This window comes from Protopterus annectens, chromosome 12.part0 (genome assembly GCF_019279795.1).
Source record: "Protopterus annectens isolate FY-2018-M chromosome 12.part0, PAN1.0, whole genome shotgun sequence".
Classification (NCBI taxonomy): Eukaryota; Metazoa; Chordata; order Ceratodontiformes; family Protopteridae; genus Protopterus; species Protopterus annectens.
The window spans coordinates 1,473,633,232-1,473,651,664 of NC_056746.1; positions in this window are offsets into that span (position 1 = coordinate 1,473,633,232).

The following is an 18,433-nucleotide window of genomic DNA, read 5'->3' on the forward strand; positions in this document are numbered from 1 at the left end:
CATTTAAATACTATTCAAAAATGCAATCAACCAATCAAAAACATAAATCAATTAACGTTGTCGTAATTATTCATTAAAAAGCACTTTATAATACATCCCTATAAAGTTAATACAACACATATAAATATATCATATAAAATACATTTTAAAACATTTCAAATCACATATGCATCTTCTATATTGAATTGAAACTTAATGTACATATGAACGTGCTGCCAAAAAAGGCTTAAGTGTCACACGTTCATTCAAACCATGCCCTTTATATCCTTGTAACCTTAAAATCCATTTGTTTTCCCTTTCTTCAGTATAATTTCTAATGTTACCTAGCCTATTGGATTTTCTTATTAATTCTAACACTGTAAAACTAAATATGTGTGATGTACCTTGTTGTAAAATATGATTAGCTAGGGCATTGGATTCGTTTTCTTTATGTATTGCATATACATGCTCTCTAATATGTTCTCTCAAACTTCTGTTTGTCATGCCCACATAAAAGCATGAACAAGTCCGACACACAGCAATGTATATGATGTCTCTAGACTTTCAATCAGCATAACAATTCATATGATAAGTCTTACCAGTGTCTGGATGTGTAAAGTTATTACTACCAGATATAAAAGTACATTGGTTGCAACTCCTACAAGCAAAAGTTCCTATTCTTGTTGAATTAACAGGTCTGGGGCCCTCACTCTCATAACATAACAATCTTTTAAGCGACTTCATATTTTTATATGCAAAACTGGGTCTGTCACCTACTATCTCTGTTATCTTATCATCTATTGTTAAAATATTCCAATTTCTCCTAATTACATCTTTTATTTTCATATCTAAATTACAATAGGGAATAGTCAATCTCTTATAACTTTGTGTATAGTTGTTGTTGTTTCTCAAGCCTTGATCTCTTTTCTGTCTGTACAAATATGGTTTCCCTCTACTATTCCTATTTGATTCAACAGATACTAGAGCTTCTTTCACCTCAAGTGTATCATAACCTCTTGTTTTAAAATTTTCCATTAATACTTGTTGTGTCTTATTAAATATTTCTTCATCCGTGGTAAGTCGGGAAACTCTCATACCCTGTCATGTGACTATATTAGAAAAAATATGCTTGGGGTGCATAATGGTGCGGTGTAGGATGTTATTCTTCCAGCATGACTTCCTATACATCTCCGAATGTACATCACCTTCACTTTTCCATATTTGTACATCCAAGAACTCCATGTTAGATATGGAGCTTTTACATTCAAAACTTAAAAATGTCGCAATACATAAAAAAAACTAATCCAATGCCCTAGCTAATCATATTTTACAACAAGGTAAGGTCACAAGGATATAAAGGGCATGGTTTGAATGAACGTGTGACACTTAAGCCTTTTTTGGCAGCACGTTCATATGTACATTAAGTTTCAATTCAATATAGAAGATGCATATGTGATTTAAAATATTTTAAAATGTATTTTATATGATATATTTATATGTGTTGTATTAACTTTATAGGGATGTATTATAAAGTGCTTTTTATTGAATAATTAAGACAACATTAATTGATTTATGTTTTTGATTGGTTGATTGCATTTTTGAATAGTATTTAAATGGTTTGATTTCATGGCAGTTATTCAAGTCTTATGAAGCATTCATGAAACGTGAAAGTGCTTACTTGCTGCAGTATTAAAGTATTTTATTTATTCTTTATTGGTCGTGTTGAGCCTCTTCTGTTCTTGGACACAGCTAACATTTGTTTACGAATCAGGGACATCCCTGTAAAGCAGTCACAGTTGGGAAGTCTGGCCTCTGCCCTATTCAACTATGCCAGTGTTTATCCTGGTCTGATACTGTGTGGGGTTTGTAAAGTGCTACTGTAACATTATTCCCTGCTAGAATGGCTGGTTCTCTTTTCACAGTCATGTCATGCAGTTCCACAACAACTGCTGGTAAAGACCAACAGAACAAGATTTGTGTTATGGCATTCCTATTTTCCCTTTGCATTCCCTCATTGTAATGCATTATATATTTATTTCAGTGCCAAGTTATGGTATATCTGCTGTGGCTTAGTGGTACTTCATGCAGTCGAGTGTGTCCAAGGTCTGGGGTTCGAGACTGCCAGAGGTGTTTGATTTTGCTGCTGAGCAGAACAAAGGCCCTGACATACAGAGCGACTAAGGCACATTTAAGCAGTTGTAAGCGGGTTTGCGCAGGTTTGCGTGATGCTTAGCAATACTAAGCTAAGCACACACATGTGCACACTGGTGCAAACCCGCTAACTACTGCTTAAAGGTGTTTACTTCCGCTAACCTTTGCGCTAATTTCGCAAAGAGGGAAAGACAGTAGGGAAACCAGCTCAAGATGTGCAGGATGGGTGTAGGGAAGGTCCATAGCTGCCCATTTCTTTACCAGCAACAGCTGTGCATATGCAATAGAATTAGAGTGAAATTTGGAACCTTCCACCCCTGAGAGAGGGGTGAGGACAACAAAGTATGTTGTACTACCAATTATAATTATCAGTTTACATGTCCAGCAGACATGTGTGTGAAATGGGCAGGTATGTATGGGGCGTAATTTTTTTGTGTGAACAGATTGCCCTTTTTATTTTTTTTTCAGGTGAGAGTGGAAAGTGAGGTAGAGGAAGTAGGTATATTTGGGGAGGTAGGTTGGGGAGGTAAACAGACAAGAGAAACAAGATGCATACAGGGGCAGAATATGACAGATGGGGTGGGTGTGCACAATTGACGGGGATGGATGTTTGGAAATCGCAAGTCCATGAGCCCACAGATGGTAACAGTGGAACTGAGATCCCCACCCATCGGCAGTCACCACTGCACCTTCACAGCCCAGAGGGTGGCTGTCCTGGGGGCTGCGTAGGAGGGGCAGGCTCACCCATGAGTCACGCCACTCTTGCCTTGAACTGGCATAGGGGATCAGCGACTGAACACTGGATCTCCCTATGCACCATAGCCCGGACTCTTCAGAGGGTGACAGGTGGCCCTTCTCCGCACATGCTTGCATGGGGGGGACAAACCCCATCCCCTGCTGCGCTTCCACATGAAGGTGGCACAGGACCAATTGAGGAGGGAAGCCCGGGCTGGGCACCGGACCTGCTGGTGCCAGGTGCAATTGCCAGCTGAGGAGGGACAGGTGGGTCCACTGGGACTGGCCTTCCCATACGTTCTGTGTTTAGGTGTGTTTAATTACAACATAGACAACAGCATTCCAAATTAGTTGTAACAGCATGCAGTAAGATTCCCATTAACCCAACACACCGGGTTCCAACAGTTGAACAGCAAGCATGACACATGCATATATTGAATGGCAGTGGACATTCCAACAGCATGCAGGGATGATTGGTGGCAACAGGCCACCAAGACTGGGGTGTTTGAACAGGGCACATGCATCAAAGTTCATGCAGATCTTTATAGAACAATAGGATATATGTCCCAACAAATGTTGTGAGATTAGACATACCCATTGAGGTGTGGAATTGCATTGTTTATGCACATACAGTAGGGTGTAAAAAGATACCTCCATTAACATCTTATAAGTACTTTTTGTCTACACTACATTCCTTATGACTGCAGGTGTATATCCCCTACATGTATTATTACACTTGGCAATGTGCATTAGGTTGTGTAATGGGTTTGGCTAGCTCATTATATACCTGACCTATATCTGACATACTAACTGTCCAAGATGCAGATGTTACTGCTACATACTTATATATTTTATGTATATGTATATATCTACATATCTGGATGTGTTCACGTGACGTTTTCTGTTACATTTCTACAGAAACCTACATTTCATGTAGCACAATCACATTTCTGGGGTACACATTAACAAGCTACTCATGTGCCAGATTTACCTATGCATGCCAGCCAATTACCAGCTGCTGAGGACTGTATATATGCTTCACAACTACATGCACTTCCTACATCCACTGTGGGTTGACAGCACTTAATACAACAGTACTATTTATAAAATGCAAGGGTACAACAACATTTCAAAGTAAGTGACACAGCCACACTCCAAGTATTATACATTTATTAATTACATTACACACTTTTCTTCATGCGCTCTCTCATTTATTTGGTATTACAGTGCATACAGAAGACTTATTCGAGATGTATTATACCTTTATTAATAGGTTACAACACTCTTTTTCAGGCTCACTCACTTATGTTATAAAACAGTACATGCAGACATATTATTCAGGACTTATTTGACCTTTATTAATGGGTTACCACACTCTTTTTTCTGGCTCACTCACTTATGTTATATAACAGTACATGCAGAGATATTTATTCTGGACTTATTTTACCTTTATTAATGGGTTACTACACTCTTTTTCTGTCTCTCTGACTTATTTTATATAACAGTACATGCAGAGACATTATTCAGGGCATTTTATGCCTTTATTATGGAGCTACAATACTTTTTTCCAGACTCTCTCACCTATTTTAAATAACAATACATGCAGAAGAATTACTAACCTGCCTGGTGGCACAGCATTACCAGCCTATCTGCATAGGCTTGCTGATTCACAGCACGGTCACCTGCAGCTGTAGAGTAAATGAAGGGATATTGAGACATTCCTATCCATTATATAGACTAAATTAGCATGTCCAACATACTTCATTCCATGGCTACCTACTCAGTGGTGGGGCATCTCGCATGTCACTGGCCTCCTGTATCCATTGGTTCAGTCGGTCATGCTTCCATCTCTTCAGGTCTGCATGGTGGTGATGGACCTGCTCACCCGTCTGAGGGATGCCTGTGGCACTGGTGAGATCATGAGTTAACCGGTTCTAAGCCTCTGCTTTGTACTCCATCCCTCGGAACTGGCCCTGCAGGAGTCTTGACTCATGACGTGGACAAGGAGCCAAACCATGTATTTCGACTCCTTGATGCCCCAGCGTTGCGCTCTAAAGTGAATACCCTCTCCAGCACCAGACATTCTAACTACAGATGGCAGCTACAATCAGTTATGGCGAGTATTCCCACCAATGGAGCTTAAATATGCCAAATTTCCCGCACTTTTTTGTGATTGGCCATTTTTGTAATTTCTCGGCTGACTGCAGACCTGCTTAGCAATGGTTAATCTTCCATTTATTAGTATATGCATGTTAATAGTGCATATTTCTTCTAATCTGTTATGGCTCACTGGTTCAGTGCTTTGACTGTGGTGCATAGTGTCCCAGGTTCGAACCCTGTCATGGCTTTTTATTTTACAACTGTCCAGACAGGCTAGGGGGAGTCCCTGTGTTTAGCTGGCTTTGCTCCACGTTGCTCCACGTTAAGCCACATTGCCCTGCAGTGCACTGGTTAGCATGGTGCGCAGCTCCACACAAACCTATTGCGCTAGGTAAAGCGCTGCTTAGCTATGGGCAAGTATATTGCACTTGGTAAAGCGCTGCCTAGCTAAGGGCAACTATATTGCGCTAGGTAAAGTGCTGCCTAGCTATGGGCAACTATATTGAGCTTGGTAAAGCACTGCTAAGCTATGGGCAACTTTATTGCCCTGGGTAATACGCTGCTTAGCTACGTGCAATTAGATGCCAGGATCCTTCTTATATGTAAATAATATACGTTTTGTTCACTGATACATAGGCCATTTCAATGCATTTTAGTAAAATGTTATTTATATATGTCAGGAATTATTTCATATACTACTTTAAAACATGAAATAGAAAGGGGTGTGGTGGGACTCGAACCGTGACTGCCTCCTCTTTTGGCGAAGTCTCTACCACTTACGCTATTGCTATTTGGCTTAATTTGCATAAATAGTTCTTATATGCTCTTCGATGTCAAAATTGCTGTGGATAAGCAATGGGCACACCCACACAAACATGTGCACATAGGGGCAGCTATATCAGGAATTATAAAAAAAAATACAAATTTTACATTTTACAATTTGAAAGGGGTTTAGTATGTGGGGATGTGTAATGTTGGGTTTGTTGACATCTGAGCGGATTCACTCATGTGTGTTGACATTTCACAAGTCTGACTCTTGCAGGGGCGTGGACCTTTGCACTACTCTGCCGTCGGACACGCCCCCTGCCTTCCTGCATGGTCCATGTTACACTTGGGGATGAGTCAGCGTGCCCTCATGAATATGCATGGCACGCTGATGTCATACCATTCAACTGCAGTTTCCATGTAAGACTTATTTAGTCTTACACAGAGGATTAGTGAATCCAGAGGATTATGTTCCATTATGTTAATACTAACATTGGTTTGGTTATTACTAATGTTAACTTATGTTTATATCTAATTTACTACAGTGTGACAAGGTAGGCCTTTTCCAGGTGATCCACTTACCATGGCTTCTCTGGCTGTGGCACCAAGGCCCAGCACATCCTGGCCACAGCCTGGTGGTGCTCCCTCTGCTTCCCCTGCACTACATGAGGCATCCAGTGGTGCTGCCCCTTGGGCCAGGGCTGGGGCACCCCCTCTGTGAGTGGCTGTGGAGGGGGTGATTTTGTCAACCATCATGAAAGACCAAGTAGGGTGCACAGATTGCTGTTTCAATATTTTGGTTGTCACCTGCACTGGATGCATTGAATGCCCACCAACCTGGTGGGGCAGCCTCACTCCAGATGCCAGCCTCCACCACTATCAATATAGGGGCAGTAAAGGAGCATTGCTGACAGTCTCATGGGTTGGGACTTGAGTTGCACTGCTACCTTATGGATACACCTGAAACTGGGATTCCGCAACACTCTCCCCATTCAAAGTGTTCACCCCCTTTTGTGTCACACACCAACCTTGTCTGCTGTCTTGTCAGTCTTGTCTTTCTGTAAAAGCTTTTTCACCTTTCCAACTTAACTTCCCCACATGTAACTATGTCCCTTCTCCAACATTCCACTCTCACTTTAAAAAAATGAGGACCTGTCCCAAAACAAAAAAAAAAAAAAATTCATCCCATACATAGCTCTCCATTTTGTACACATGTTCACTGGACACATGTAATTTGGTCCAATTGGATTGACAATGCAGTTATGTTGTCCTCACCCCTCTCTCTGGGGGATGACAGTCCAAATTCATCTCCAAATTCTGAAAGTGCACAGCTGTTGCTCTACAAGAAATTGATGCCATGGTTCTTTCCTGCATCCTTCCTGCACATACCTACCTACCTGCCTTTCATTATGTTTTCCCCCTGCTTGCACACAATTTTACCACTGTCCTAATTCCCCATTTTTCTTTTCTTTTAAGACTTTTTGCATGACACTGTGCGATGCTGCGTGTTGCACAGAGTCACTGAGATCAGCTAATTGGAGCTATTGTGAAGTATGTGTTTGAATGATAATAAACACATACAAAATGTACACCTGTGCCCTGTATCGAACCCAAGACCATCACACCTAGAGACTACTGCATTAACCTGCCATGCTACCCAGCTGGTAATTAAAAGGGTGGTTTAAAAAAACATAGTAATTACTAGTTACCTTCATTAAGCGTGTTTAAGCAAGGCTGCACATTGTGCTGCATTGCGCAAACTTGCTGAAAGAGTAATGAAAAAACTGGGAGTGTACCTTGGAATCTGATGCAGGACTACACCACTAGAAAGCCAGTCACAGAGTAATGGATGTAAGTGAGGTCTCTAATAGCAGGTAAATGTGCACTTTTATCAGCAACATTTAGAAATACACCTGCTGAAACATTAATGTCAAAATACATGTTCAACTGGGACTCTGGTGGAGAAATACGTCCCTGTAAATCCATGCACATAATAATGGATGTACTTGAGGTATGTCACAGTCTGTATGTGTGCACTTATATCTCACCAAATTCACCTGCTACAACAGTGACTCGGTCGCTCAGTCTGTTAAATGCTTTGCAAACAGTAGTTTTTGCCACACATAGTCCTGTGTTCAAATCCAGTGGTGTATAGCATTTATCAATGATAAATGATTAAATAATACATAAATATAATAAAAATAATACATAAAGAATAAATGATAAATGCTTCATTTATCAATGAATGACTGCATCATCCACTCAATGCATTTCAAATGCAATGTCTGCTGTTCAGTGATGGCAAAGTCCTCCAGAGAGGAACACACTTGACATATCCGTATAGCAACACTATAAGGTACATAAAATGTCAGGTTATGCAGTAATATGAATTCACAGAGGATTTTAACTTAATTAATTAATGCAAAGGAGGCCCACTAATATCAGAGTGCAGCGCACAATCATTTCATAATGATATTACAAATTAGCACAGCTGCACAGCTAACATACACATATGGAGGTTCTGCTAGCAGCAAGGACTGCCAGCACACACATTCCAAATGACTACCATAATGTAACACATGGCCTGTCAGTTACCTAAATGACTGGCATAATGGTATATTTACCCCTATGTTGTTCATGGACACAACAAACATGTTGCCTATTACTCTGGTAATGATACCTTCGGCTAACATACTTACCTTAAACATATACCTCAATATCCTGTGGGATTAGTTCTCCCATTAAGGTTCTAGCTGTACACCAGAGCTGGCAGTGGTCACACTATTTATAGGTTCATAGGTTCATAGGTTCATAGATCCCATTCCATTGATTATTTCTATCTCTGACAAGACCAGCGAGGTGCTCCTCTCATGTACGGGATTTTTTCCACACAGCAGGAGTCTCTTTTGGTGATGAATATCCTCCAGCACGCCCCTATTATAGCCGTGGTCAAGGTTTAAGTCTCCAGATTTTTTGAGGTGAAGCATAATCATCAAATCTGACATTGACATGGCCTTGTATGTTAGGCAAAGGTCACACTTATGAGGCGTGATATGACTGAAGCTGGAGTTCAGTCGGGCAGCAGCGGCAGCATAGGGACAGATTTTTTAGACCCTTTATCCTTTGGTGAGGAACTTTCAGCTGCTCTCAGCTGCTGCAAGTGATCATCAGATATGGGGGGGAGATGGGGCACATCATTGGTCTGATGGTCTGATGGTAAAGGAGACTAGGACCTCCCTTCCTTCTAGATGAGAATCCCTTCATGATAAGGTGGGCAATGTAATAGAGTCTTCCCTAACTACAGCTTAGCTACATGGGTGTGACAGACTACTATCAACCTGGGTCCCCAGGTCCCTGATAACTTCTTCTATTCTGTGAGGCCCTTCTGAAGATGATTTTACTACAGATATATAGGCCCAGTCCCAGTCATCTGTCATCTGCAAGCTTTCTATAACCCTCCCTGTGTTGCTTTACTTAGGAAAGAAAGAAAGAAACAAGAGTGACTGCAGGACTGAGCCTGTGGGACACCACTTGTGACAGGCTTTGAGTCTGACATGAAGCCAGCAGCTCTCTGACTGTGGTTCTGTCACTAGCCAGTTTGCAACCCATCTTGTGATGTATGGGTTGACATTTAAGCTGATGAGTTTTTCAATGATACACGAGGTACATCTGCCTTTGACAAGCCCAACTAGGTTGGATCATGGATCCAACAAATTCCCTATGTCTTTTATAGTTCATTATGATCCCTCTCCATGGCTTTGCAGATAAGGCTTGTCAAGCTAATGGGCATAAATTTCATTCATTGTGAGGAGCACCTTCTTTGTGAAGTGTTAGTACAGTTGCAGCAGCATACCCGCCCCCCCCTGGATCATCCAGAGGTAACTTTTTGATTAAACAGCTGTCCTAGCTGTGGGTTTAATTCAGTTGTGGGATCAGCCCAGCCAGTATCGCACGTCTGTAGGATCAATCATATCTGGGAATGGATTTAGGACTAGCTCTCTGCATATCTGGGTGTCTCCCAGGATTCTTAATTTGGTCATTTCCTCTATTTTCTCTCTCTTTTAGCTAAAAGGATTTTTTTCTCTCTTTTCTTTTTTTTTTGATTATTATTTTTCTCTCTTTTTTTTTATTTAGATTTCGCTGCTCTATCTTTTTTTTTATTCCTTTTGTTCTTGTAGTTTTTTTACCCTTTAATTGTTCCTGGGCTTGTTGGTGGCACTTTTGGTACAACTTGTTGAGTTTTTGGCTGGGGAAGGCCCTATTGATTTCCTGCCTGATGGTGCTGGTAGAGAGGCATTTGTAGGCATGGGTAGCTGACTTGAGTGCTGTTCTGCGCTTGCTCGGGCCCGGCATTTGGGACTTAAAGATAACCACACTAGTCTTTAAGTGGAAGAGTGTTAGTTTTTTTATGGAAGTCTTTTACTTTTAGTTTTTGGGTGGGATGGGGAGGACTAGCAGGGATTTTATGTAGATTAGTTTGTCCAGTGGTCTCACCAGTGGGGGGTGTGGTTGTGTGATGTGTGCTCCCATGTTCGTGATGATGAGATGAATCACTCATGTTATCTTGGGGATGGGGGTGAGTTGTTCATCAGTTCATTTTGAGTTTATGAATTCCAGGAACTTTTGTTTGGGTGTGTTTGGGGCTTGGTGAGTAGTGTTCCCATATTATAGGGGGGTAATTGAAGTCACCTAGTGGTATGGTGTTGTGGTGATACATTTTATCTCTTTAGTTTTCAGGGAGGCCATGTGAGGTTCCTGAGTTTGAGTGAGTGGCCTGTAACATGCTACAATTTGCAGAGCAGTCTTTGCCTATGGTTAATTGCACCTGGATGGTCTCCCTAGGAAGAGAGGAGAGATGAAGGAGTTATGGAAAAACCCCTAGTGGCCACCCCTAATGGCCAATAAAATCACCCTCACCTCCGGGGGCAGGGGAAGCTCGGGAATGTTAGTCACTCCCATCATAAACACAGGGCCACTCCAGACCCCCCAAAAGCAAAAAGCAAAAATCCAGAAACTTTCAAACAGTTCAGGAACAGCAGGAACAGCAAGAAACTAACTGAACTTTTAACTCTCAGAAAAGAAAAAAAAAAAGATTTTTTTTTTTTGTTTTTTGTAGATAACAGCAAGGTTAGTAGTAATATTATAGTTAACATATAGTAGAATGACCCCACAGAGTGCTAAGAGTCAAGGAGTCAAAAATATATGCAAGTTAAAAAAAAAAAATTTAATTAAGTGCAAAAACAAAAAATCAAACAAAAGCAACAGCTTTTGGTTGTGCTCTAAATACAGCTACTAATACAGAAATCAAGTTTAACAAGCCAGAAAATTTCTCATAACTGCTGTTGTCCTCCATATTCTGCAGCCTCTCTCACTATGTTTATTGCCTGCAGCAGTAGCATCGGCTGCAGCCTGTAGCCCACACATGAAAGTACATCCTCCTTGTGCTGGTGTAGTATTTCTACCCAGCATTTCCACTCCCATCTTATGAGAAAGGTTAAAAACAAAAAGAAAACTCTAGCAAAGCTAGACTTTCCACTGTGCAATTCCTCAAACCTCTTGTATTAGAGGTGACATGGGATATATGCAAATTACCCTTTAAGGACATCATGTATTTCAACTAAACAGCAATTCTGAAAATGTCCATGACTTTTTCTTTTAAGTTTATTTATGGACAAATTCAGGCCAATAAAGCCAAACCCCACTAGCTGTGAACATGCATGTTTCTGCCTTAGTATGGCATCACCAGCTCAGCATAAGTGGAATGTCTGGCTAACATTTGGAAACACAGGGTTGTTGTATGATGGGATGGATTCTACATTGAGGTCTTATATCCCCTTCAACAGTTGCAGGGGATGCCTGAATAAACTGAAAATCTGGTGTGTAGCTAGGGAAACCATTGTGTATAAGAGTTACTTTGTATGAACTAGTTGGCACAAGGCATATATATATATATATATATATATATATATATATATATATATACATACATATAGGCTTCTTTCCAAAGAGGCGTATTGTACTTCAGCAGGTATGTAATTATTTTATCACCAACATGATGCATAAGGTGGAATATAATTATGGGGAATGGGATACACCAGTAAGCCTGTCGTAGAATTTTACTGATAAGATGTCATTGATCTCCACGTGTTACACCTAAAGAGGAACTACTGTACAGCAAGCATAGAATGTTATGTGTTAAATAGTGACGCAGGTCCCCTGGATAACACTGCTATTAGTTTAGCACTGTTGCTTGTATAGAATTTGGGGGGGGTACTGATATGGAGAACATTACATTGGACTCCTGTCTTGGCTGTCTTACCATACATCTCTATCTGTCATGCCACCAACAGGAATATTTGACTATTGATACACCATCACTTATGCCCACAACCTTTGTATGTTGTGGCCATATGTCTCAACTGTACATATATTAGCAGATTGTCCAGAGTTTTGCCTCATGTCTTTGGTCCATGTTTCATAAAATTCTAGTTTTCTGGCAAAGTAGTTGAAAATCATTAAATACTGCAGTTAGACAATAATTAAGGACATCTGATTTGCAGGTTTCATACCCTGCAGAAGTGTCATGGTCATGCACAACCTGTTATTCCATTAACAATGTAACTTTATAACACCAATGCATAGAAATTCCAAGAACACAACACTGTGTCCACATCATTGCACAACTCATCCATTTGCTGTATGGTTTCTTGACAGGCATTGTAGATTGCAAAGCCAAAGTAATGACTGCAGTGTTGAATAAGTGTCCTGTGCATGCAAGGACATCCACATCTTCACTGCAAACATATGATACATATGACAATGAATAGGTTGCCAACATGCACACCTCACCTCCAACTCCACCCAAACCCACATCACACATACCTACATATGCAAAGATCCTTAAAAGAAACAGAAATGCACACCCGACACCCACAAACACAGATGCAAGCATGCTACATATAATACTACCTCTGCAGAACAGTACACATACTAGCTCACACACGACTGTATCACCAACCTTTAAGACAAGACTAAGACAAGAGAGTAGATTACTCATTACTCATATGTGATTACAACATGAGACACTTTGATATCCCACTCACCAGGCTACATAAGGAAAAAGTCACAGCCAGCTGTATGTGAGGTGTCCTGTTATGCCATATCACACATACACTCCAGTCTGTCAACAGCAGGTACCCTTATGACTATGTCATAGTTCCTGTTTGCATGTACAACTTGAGATGTACCTGTCAAGAGTGTATGAAGAGAAAAATGACTGAGCTATTGGACTAGGTGTCTCAGGCAGGTATGTCCTTGGCCTTCAGCTTCATTTAGCCTCACCTGGAATGATGCCTACATGCAAAAAGAACATGATTGATGTCAATAATTGGCTTAGAGTCTACTGTCATTCAAAGGGGATCCACTATCTGTCACCTATTTGTCATCCTGGTATGACATGATCAACAGACTTCAAAGCTTTGTCAGAGATGCTCTTCATCTGTCACCAGTGCAATTTTAGCTACTGGCCAGGGATCTCTCCACCTCCATAGTGTCCTTTTTAAGTGGTGTCTCAGGGACAAAATTCTAATGTAAACAGCCCATCTACAAACAACCTCAAGGTTATACTGCTACATGCTATGAGTGTCAACATGAGACCACACTCACTGGAAGCAGATCTCATCTTGGTAGATGCACACATTTGTGCAGTCACAGACACCTGGGTCAGGGGTGTGGAGACCAACACAGCCACAGCAGTCTGAAATGCTTTCCACATGTGCAGGCCTCAAACTCATGGCATGCAAAATAATAGGGTTGGTGTAGCAATATTCATTATGGATACATACACATCCAAACTGGTTACACAATATGATTCTCTGAAGACAACTCAAGTGGTATGGTCTTTTTGTAGGCACCTATTCAAGTAATTGACAGTTACAGGAGCCCATCCATGAATCAGGACACCCACTCAGCTTATTTGCACCTACTTCAGTATATCAAGATACATCCAAACACCATTATTTTGGGTGGTTAAGTACCCAACAACTGGGTATATTAGTCATGCTCAAACTCAGTTGCACAAATATTCCTGTCATTAACCACAATGCCCCAGATCAGCTCGTTGACACCCCCACAAGGGGACCCTACCTACTGGATGGTTGTTGTCTGTCTTTTTGGCTTTTCTCGGTTATGGAAATGGGATGGAGGCTTTGGACTTTGTGAATTACCTTAACAGTACCACAGGATTTTTGAAGTTCACCTATCAGTGGAATGGTGAGAGTATTAACTTCTTGGATATTAGGATTGCCAAGATAGATGGGAGATTGTCTAGTACTATATTTAGAAAAGAGAACTACTCTAATTCAATGCTTCACTATTCCAGCTGTCGATTTGTGATTTTCTTGGTTAGGGGTCACCACAGAGGAACTCTGGTCTGCTAATGATTGGCAGTAGATTTTTATGGTGCTGAGTTGCCAGCCCAATGCCCAACCTTCAACTAAGGCACACACATTTATGCATGTCTTTCGAATGCCACTCGACCATGGGGGGGACATGCAGACTCCACACAGAAGGCACTCCAGCCGAGAATCAAACAGGAGAACCTCTTGCTGTGAGGCAACAACGCTACTGCTGCACCACTTCTGGATGGTGTGCTTACTAATATGGATAACCACTGTAGCAACCCCACTGTGTGCCACTCTCTGGTGAAATATGACAACTAATCAAAGTACATATCACACCTGACACCCCCCCCCCCCTTGCAGACAATAGAGTAATCAACTTCACCAAAGTAGATTATAACCTCTTACAGGATGGTATCAATAGCTTCATTGCACCCCCCCCCCTCAGAAGGAACTAGCAACTATGTTGAGCTGCGCACCAATGCTTTATACAAACGCCTGTATAATTGCATTGAATTGGCTGTACCTGATAAGTGCAACACAACCTCATTATGGAAGAGCAAACCTGCCTGGTGGATGACTGCCATTAATAGGCTTTACAATAAGAGGGAGACATTGCTCTTTAAGAGTAGGAGGGAGGGAGCCCCCTGAAATGGAAACACTACCTCATCTGCATGAACAAGCAAATAAGAGATGTTGTGAATTCCTCCATAACTAAGTATTGCTCCAAATTAGCCTCTCCCACAAAGTGCAACCACAAGGCATTCTATACTTACATATGTAACCTAAAAGGAAAGGCCCAGTTTAGTGCCAGACTTGTACTTGATACCACATATACCGGTGCTGTAGATATATCTCATATTTGGGCTGACTGGGTCTGGAAAAACCTCACTCCCCTGTCCCCACCACATGGACAACATGACATACCTACCACCTGCCCACTACCTTATATCTCTGAAGGGTATGTCATAACTGGCCTCTGTAAGAACAGAAAAAGAGCATGTATGGGACCTGATAACATCCCAGGCTGTGCCCTACATGGTCTCCAACATGGTCTTGTAACACTCTTGGATACTCTTCCCAGTCATAGTTAATCAATGGCTTCATCACAGCTGACTGGAAAGCAGACATGATTATTCCATTGCACAGATGTGGTGGATCCGCTGACCCCACAAACTCTTTGCATATCAGCTTCAATATCCATATCTGCAAGGCATGGGTCAGATCATCATGGACATTATTAACTAAAATGTAGATAACGTTCAATTACTTGCCCCTACTCAGTTTGGATTTGTCAAACTGACATCATGCCTGACATGGAAATATATATATATATATATATATATATATATATATATATATATATATATATATATATATATATATATATATATATATATATATATATATATATATATATATATATATATATATATATATATATATATATATATATATATATATATATATATATATATATGTGTGTGTATCTGTTTATCTATCTATATATGTGTGTGTGTGTGTGTGTGTGTGTGTTGCATATATATATATATATATATATATATATGTATATATATATAGATATATATATATATATATATATATATATATATATATATATATATATATATATATATATATATATATATATATATATATATATACACACACACACACACACACACACACATATATATATATATATATATAGATATATATATATATATATATATATATATATATATATATATATATATATATATATATATATATATGTTTATAAATATATATATATATATATATATATATATTTTACTAAACAAAATAATGCGTGGGGCAATAGATTTACACTCAGCTTAATTAAGTGTGTGTGCATGCTCAGTGGCATTTTGGCTTATTTGCACGTTCCTTAACAACTTGCAAATGGGAGGTGCACTGCTGACACCTGAGACTTCCTGTTGCATAAACTGATTCCATCCCACACCTAGGTATACACCAGGCCAGGAGTCTGAGATGACTTGGAAAGCTCCAATATGGATCTACCTACATACCCAGTTCCTTGCTTAATCTACAGTTTCAATCACTATGTGCTGCATTTAATAGTCACCTTTCTCTTTCTGTCTTCCAAATGGCCTATGCTTACTTTTCCATGTATTTAACAACATCTGATGCTCCTGTGGCCCAGTTCTTGTGCAGACATGCCCAATCTGTAACACATTTAAACAGTATACCCAATCTCAAGCTATCTGCATACCAACTGTAGAGCAACTGTGATGTGAAAGATAGGTCTTCAGACAACTGAAATGAAAGTTGGGTCTATTACAGAGCCCTTTGGGACACCCTAACTGTAACCATAAGTATCACTTGTGCAACTGCTGCATGATACTTGCCATGTCATTATGTAATGCTGTATCTGCTTACCCTTGGAGCTTTTCTCCCTAGGCCTCCACTGAAAATGGACATGCATCCAGTCGGACTATCCCGGTCAACAAATGTAAAATAAAAATAAATAAAATAAAATGTCCTATATGTAGGCCATGCAGCTATCCATCTTCTCTGGAGTGCATCAATACCTAGTTGTTCTGGTGTAGTAATCAGTGGGTTGTATATGGGTCTGTCAATTCCATGTGAATCACATCACTGCGCAATCCTTCATTCACAACTGTTATTATATTGTTAGACTATATCATGTTACAGGAGGTACTGGATGTGTTTTCTACATAGTCATGCTGATGCATGTTTTTATATCCCAGCCTTTACAATTCAGCTTATAAGTTATCCATTAGTAATGATGTACTTATTAAATAGGTCTTATACCTGTGGGACAGATGCACATGCACCATTACTATGTGAAATAGAATCATACTAGTATAGCACACACAGAGACAGTCTATAAAATGCATATGAATTAACTAAGTCAGGATTAGAACCCTGGACACCATCACATAACTTACCTGCCTTTCTCCTTTGAGACACAGAGGGTGGTGAATACACAAGGAATTATTCATCACATCATCACCTACATAAATATGCACTGTGCTTTTCTTAATTAAATTACTCATGAAATTTATGTTCAGATTGTGCATTACTGTACTGATGCTGTGTGGCATACTACCTGTGTGATAGGTCATAGAGCATAACTTTAGTGTTATGGCAGTTACATGGGAAAAGTGTTGTTTTGAGGGGCGGGGAAGTGACGCACACTTTCTGTCAGGACACACAGTAGTTTATCAGTTAGCTTCCCTTTCCAACATGTCTCTTGAATGATGTACCAGTAACCTGTTGCAGTAGGACTGTGTGAATATTCCATACATGAGTCCTACTGACTACAAATGATGATAAGTTAGTGGAATGGTTGTTGGTAGTTTCATGTGGATGTAGTGTCTGTCCAAATATGCCAGTATAGTAGCCTGCATATTTTACTGGGACCATAGCTACAATGACCTATCGTAACAATCCACTTTGATACTATGTACATTATGTACTTACCTTGCAAGTGCAGTAGTTGACAAGACTGCATTTCAGGGCTGACTCTGTGTGATGCAAACAATACACAACCAATACATGGATAGGTACAGGATATGTGGGTTAGCTGGCAGCACTGTTACTATCTGTATGTGAGCAGGAGTGAGGTGTTAGTCCCTAGGTCCCTAGGATGTCACTGAATGTGCTTTATGTTGTCTCTTAACCAAAGCCAGGGTGTACTGGGCATGACTCCATCTGCCTACAGGGACATCAGCAGGGGCTTCCTCCTCCAAGTCCCCCTGTAACTGTGGCTGTGGTGACCTAGGCACTGGTGGGGAGCTGTGTATCTCTTCCCTTTGCTGATACTGCTGCAGCTGGTTCCACAGGATCTGATTGTGTAACATAGCACATGCAGTAAATATCTGTGCACATGTGGCTGGGGCATACTGCAAGGCTCCACCAGATATAGCGAGGCACTGGAACCATGTCTTCAGAAGCCCAAACCAACACTGTATGATGTTCATAATTTGTTATTGTGCCTAACTATGGCATTCTTCTGAGGGTGTGTGTCCATTTCTGATGGGTGTCATCATTCACAGTTCCAGGGCATAGCCACCATCCCCCAGTAAATGGCCCTGTGGGTTCCCCCAGGCAAACATCTGGTACAGCTGTGATGTGTGCCAGATATGGTAGTTGTGATAACTGCCAGGGTTACCAGCACAAGCACTCATGGTAATCCCCTCGGCATTGCACACAACTTGGCAGTTGATGGAGTGGTATCTCTTGTGGTTAATGTAGATTCTACCCTGCTTATCAGGTAGTGCCCTGATGTGTACATG